We start from the raw sequence: 6,388 nt of genomic DNA, 5'->3' as shown, positions 1-6,388 counted from the left end.
TCAGCCCTTAAACCCTAAAGGGAGTGGCGCAGAGCAAACTACTGCTTTATACAATGGCACAGCAAAGGATTAGGCACAGTCTGAAAGCTGCTGCTCCACACGTCATGGAATAACTCAGAGCAGGGCACTGTCTGCTCTCCATTTTGCCCCCAAAATGCCTATGACTGAATCCTTGGAACCTGTCACTATGTTGCACTATATGTTATGTTGTACTATAAAAGGAATTTTGCAAATGAGATTAAACATGAGAGATTACCCAGCATTCTAGTGGAGGACAAATATAACTGCAGAAGCCTTAAAGGAAGAGGAAGACTAGAGTGAGACAGGGAGATGGAGGAGATGACTCGGGAGAGCTGTGGGGTATGAGCAGGACTCTGCTACCATGGCTGCCTTTCAAGAAGCCGGAAGGAGACCATGAGGCAGGGGCTGAGGGTGTCTTCCAGAGGCCAACAAGGAAACACATACTCAGCCCAGAGCACAAGGCAGGGCCTGAATGGACACAGAAACTGCTTCTCCCCAAATTTCCTCCAGGAAGGCCTGCAACCCTCTGACCCCTTGGTTTCAGCCTGGTGAAACTCACCTCAGATAAACTGTAAGATCATAAATCTGTGTTGTTTCAAGGCACCGTTTGTGGTAATTTGTTATGGCAGGAGTAGAAAGGTAATGAAATAATAGGCAGAAAATAATGTTTTGCCCAAATAACAGAGCTTGTCAATCTTTGGGGATTCTCAGGAATTGATAAGCTCAGATCCATAAAGAGGCACGCAGGAGAAGCGGCAGATGTCCTCATCAATTAGGTGCAACTTGATTGGCAGGCCAGGAATATTAAAACACAGACAGTGCGCCGGCTCCCGTCTTGTCTCAGTGCCCTGCAGCAGAGCTGCGGCAGACGACTCCATCTGCTTGGAGATGTACCCAGGCATAGCAGAGTGTGGGAGAGACCCACTACATTAAAGAAAACCTCTACATACAATCTAATGAAGGGAGCCTTTCATTTCTCCTGAGAGCAATGGGCTGGCAAGGCCATCAGCAAAGCTCCTCCCACCTGGGTGTGAGTGAGGAGGTTGGTTAACCCTTGTTGGAACTGTCTGGTTGGAATCCCAGCACCAGCAGTTACTTGGGATGGGTCATCTATCTTCTCTCAGCCTTGGTTTCTTCATCCCAGCTGCATGCCTTAATGTCCCCAGAAACTATCCATCCATGATCAAACATGGCAGACCCAAGTCAAGTGATGAGTCCTGGTCCAGAATGTGTTTCCAGAATCTGGAAAGGCTGTGAAGACCCAAGGCGTCTCAGGACCTAACACCTGGATCCCTCCCCTGCTTGTGGTAATGCTCTGGGCAACCTCCCTGAGTTCAGTCAGCAAACATGGTGTGGGAAGAGCCTAGGTGCTCTGCAGGTGGACAGGCTTATCCTATCAGAATTGCTGGCTTATCCAATCAGAATAGTCCTTCCTCTGTGCTATAGTAATTGGTGCAGGGATGAGCTTCTGGCTCCATCAAGCCAAGGACAGGCAGCCCTGGGGTCTTTGCTGAACATCAGTGCTCAGGAGAGCAGCTAGCACAAATGAATATTTAATAAGTGAATACATAATGATGAATAAATGAAATGTTTAATAAATGATGCATGCTGTTACTTAATTGCACACAAATCAGACTTTGACAATATATGCATTTATTTTGGCGACGGTTTAATTAACGTTCTCAGTTGCTAATTGTGGATAAGTTAGAGCGACTCACTTGTCTTTTGAGGGGAGGGAATGTTTCCTTGATAGAATGTGTGTGCCATCGGAGCAGGAAACACATATTTATTGGTTCCCACTGTATCTCCAGGGTCGTGTAGAATTCTTGGCACACCGTAGGCACTTAGGAACTATTTGTGGAAAGAATGACTGGCACTCTCTTATTCCCAGCCTCAATACTATTACTTTTCCTGGATTTTATGGCTAGTCTCCCTGGGTGTGTAGTTTGAATTCTGGGTCACTGTCTTGGGAATCCTGAGCACAGCTATAAAAAAAAAAAAATTCTCCATGTGACTGAATAAGAAAGCAGCTTTTTCAAGTCTCTCTCTGCCAGGGAAGCCCTGGCAAGGTGGGGGCAGGATTCAACCCCACGGACTAAATATATATGTGCACTCTCAGCTTAGCTGAGGCATGGTCTCTGTTCATTCACCAGTCACCAACCACTCCAAGAGAAGCCTCTTGACTCAGAGTTCACAGAAAACATGCCGAAGTGACCACGGTACCATGAGGAATTGAAATCCGTAATTATGACAAGTATGTGCCAGTAAGTACCTAGCACAGAAAATAGGGTAACATCCAAGTCCCTACCACCATGCTTAGGAAGATTAACTGTGCAAATTAGTGATCCTTGCTCAATCACGTGTGTGTGTGTGTGTGTGTGTGTGTGTGTGTGTGTGTGTCCAGGCTCCCGAGCACTTGAGCTTAACTGTCTTGTGATGCCACCTCTGAGCCCAGCACAGTAGCAAGCTTCCCCACAGACCCTGGGTTGCAAAGACCTGGGTCAGATCTGGCCCCCTTGGCTCTGTCCCCATGGGAAAGCCACACACCTTCCTGAGACGTAGTTTCCTCACCTGGAAGGTGGAGGCGATGACTATGAGAACTTCTGAAACCCATGAGAGGAATTAAAGATGAAGCAGGAGTGAATAGCCCTCAGGAGCTCTCAAAACTCCAAAATGTGTCCAGTGTTGAAAATTCCAGGGCGTGGAGCTTCCATTTGGCTACTGTCCCAAGAGCAGGTTAGACCCACACCAGGTTCAGGTAAATCCCTGCTCACCTTCCTTTCAAATCACCTCCTCCAGGAAGGCTCCTCTGGTCATCCACCTGGGAAGCACTGACCCTTGCCTTCCTGATGTCACATCCTGCCCACGTCACTTCCTGAAGCCCTCAGGAAGCTTTTGTGTGGTGAGAGACCATCCAGCTCAGTGGTGCCATCTCCCATTGCCCTTTGTGACCTCTCAGGTCCTCAGCGCCCCTTGGAGACTGAGTAAGGACTATTGTTAAGAAACCAGGGGTGACATCTCCAGGTTGCAAGTCAACCCAATCGCAACCCAACATTACCCTGCCCCCTGCCTACACCCCTCCCAAACACTGACGGAGGTTCTCAGGGCATTGCCAAGCACAGATCCCCACGTGAAACCTGAACTGAATTATACGTGGCTGAAAAAGAAATTCAAGTTTCGCTGCAACTTTCACTTCTCAAGTTCGGACTGAACTCTGTAATGTAACACCTGAGCAGAAAACTCACAGGAAAAGATACAGAAATGTCCCTCAGACACAGAAAAAGTGGTCAAGCTCACTGCCACTTCTGGGAATATTAACACAACACTGAGGTCATATCTCTCTCCTAACTAGCTGGCAAAATTGAGAACTATCCTAGTGCATCCCACAGGATAGGCTGTCAGGACCCATACCTGCACAGGTGGATGGCAAGGACGTGGCCGGACCCACCCCTGCTGGGGGAGAAGTGCACTATGCTTAGCTGTCCTCCATGCATTTAACTTTTGACTCAATGACCCCACTCCTCGAAATCCACCCTTAAGATACATCTCAAAAATGTATGTGTATGTGTTTACTCCTCTTAGAATTGCTTACACTTGTAAAACACCAGAAACAATAAAGATGTCTATACAGGGCACAGTGGTTGAATGATGGCACATCTGCAAATCAAGGGCCCTGCAACTGCTAAAAAATACAGAATGCTGTGAACTAAATTGGAGTAATTTCCAGGATATACTGAGAAGTACCCAAATAACAGAATACCATACTATCCTCCACATGATAAAGAAATGGGTCTGAGAAAAGGCACAGGCATCAGCATTTGGTGAAAATAATTATAGGAAGGATAAACCAGAAAGCAAGAGACATAAGGGCTGCAGGAGACTTGGAAGAAGCTCACTCCACCTCTTCCGCATGGTAGGCAAGAGGGGCCACATCCCCCAGGCAGAGCTCGCTCATGGAACCGCAGCAACATTTCATACACTTAAAATAAATGCATGAGTTTTAGAAACCAGAATGTGGGGATTTTAAAATGGCATGTGAAGTGATCATCCAGCCCGTATCACAGATGAAATCCAGCCACACAAAGGACAGGAGAAAGAAAGGCACTGGGCTGAGTAGCTTATCAACTGTGTGTTGACTAGATCTAGGAAGCCCTGTACAGCAATGCTGAAATAACTGACAGTAGGATGGGACAAATAAGTGAGTCTACAGGACAGCATGATAGCCAGATTCCTCGTTTTCAGAAAAAGAAGTTACAAATAAGGGAGGCTAGAACAGATCTGGGACAGAAACAGAGGCATCAATTCAAATCATGTTTGTAAAGGTATACACACACGGAGAGACTAGACAGATTAGATAGGTGGATGAAAGATAGATAGATAGATAGATAGATAGATAGATAGATAGATAGATAGATAGATAGATAGATAGATAGACGCTGGATAGAGAGATGATAGATAAAAAGTGAATGAGTGGATAGGTGGATGGGTAGATGGATGGATGGATGGATGGATGGATGGATGGATGAATGGATGGATGGATGGATAGATGGATGGATGGATGGACAGTTGAATGGGTGTTTGGATAAATGGGTAGATGGATGGAAAGTTTAGCTAGATGATAGGTAGATAGATAGATAGATAGATAGATAGATAGATAGATAGATAGATAGATAGATAGATTTGTACATGTTGGCATGGGTTAGTAGGATAGATCCATTTCCAGCCCTCTGTACTGAGGGGCTCAGGAGCAATCATCCCCAGTAGCTATAAGCAGGCCACATGCTGAGACCTGGGAGGCAGGAGTGTCATTCCCTGCAGTCCCTGCTACTGCATCAGAATGCTCTCTACTTGAAGTAGGCTCACTGACAACCAAATTGGAGGGTAAAATGTCAAAATTTTGTCCTTCAAGGAGACATTGGAGTCCTGTAAACTTCACCAGCAGAGGAGGAAAGGAAGGGAAGTGCAGATCATCAACTGCTTTTTCTCTCGTGTGGCTCCTTGTCCAGAAATACACGCCTCACGGACATTGACTTCACAGAAATTGAAGGCAGTGTCCCCTGTCTTTGTGGCTGTGATGAATCCCTCTGGGAATTCTGGGAAGTTCGCACACCTGTAGTACCATACCACTAGTAAAAAGTAAGACACTTTGTCTGAAAGCTTATGTGGAAGGTCACAAATGTCAGATGATGGGCCTCGTCTTGTCCTAGCACCAGCTTCCTGCAAACTGCCATATAGAATTTAGGAAGGTTTCATGAAGCCCCAGGGATATGTGGAGAAGGTCCTCGTGCCTGGACAAACCCTCACTCCAAATCCAATCTGCCCCGTGGGCAGCTGACACAACTGCTGTCCGGGCCCTGAAAGAGACATACAGCGGAATGTGCCCTGCTAGTTCTGACATTGCCTTTGCCACCCCATTGCATGAGCCATGTCCCTAGAGAGGAGCAGGGGAAAGGCTCAGAGAGGACCAGCTGCAAAGGGCCTCTGGTCACTGCCTTCATCATGTGTCATAGAAAGAACTAAGTTCAGAGCTTCCAAGGGAAAGCAAGAGCCCATACGTGCACCAAGAGGAGCTCAAGGAGATCTCCTGAATGGGGAGTGCCAGGGGACCCTGCTCTGGGACACCCCAGGGAGCTTCTCAGGGAAGGCTCACAGCCTACAGAGTCCAGAATTTACCAGGACACCGGGAATCCTGGCAGGGACTATGACCCAAGGGCTTGGGTTGACGAAACTGCCACATGTGGATCTTGGCTTGGAGCATGCACACGTGTCTGCGGAAAATGTCCAAACTACAGGCATGACCTCCCCCTCCAGGAACACAGACAACAAATCCTGAGCCATCACAGCCTCCAGCCTGGACCCCCACCCCCGTCACTAACCCCTCAGCTATCCACCCATGCAGCACAAGAGACCCGGCTTCTCCACATTGTCACCTGCACTTGGAATTGTCTCCATTTCTTGTCTTTGTCTACCTATTTCAACAGGTGTGTCGTCTTTTCATTTCCTGTTGGACTCACTGAATCCCCTCAAGGCCCCTCAAGGGGTCTCCTCATACACTTGTTCACCCTCTACATTCTTCAGTGAGGTTTTCTCTTTGTCCAAGTTCTCACTGGATGGCTTTCCCACCATCAGTGTGGGCCAGGTGTGTGACCTGCCAATACTTTATTCCCATGTCTCATCTGCTTACACAGAGCAAGCACTTCTGACTGTGGTCAGAGCCCAGTGCATCTTTGTTTTCTATTCTTTTATGGATACTGCTTTCAGCCTCATAGTTGAGAATTATTCACCAAGAACTGAATAATTTTGTTTCCTTTTAAAAGTTACATGGTTTTGGCATTTTACATTTAGGTCTAGGATCCCGAAGCAGGAG

The sequence above is a fragment of the Ictidomys tridecemlineatus genome, chromosome 2 (genome assembly GCF_052094955.1).
Source record: "Ictidomys tridecemlineatus isolate mIctTri1 chromosome 2, mIctTri1.hap1, whole genome shotgun sequence".
Classification (NCBI taxonomy): domain Eukaryota; kingdom Metazoa; phylum Chordata; class Mammalia; order Rodentia; family Sciuridae; genus Ictidomys; species Ictidomys tridecemlineatus.
Note: the sequence above shows the minus strand (reverse complement) of the source record.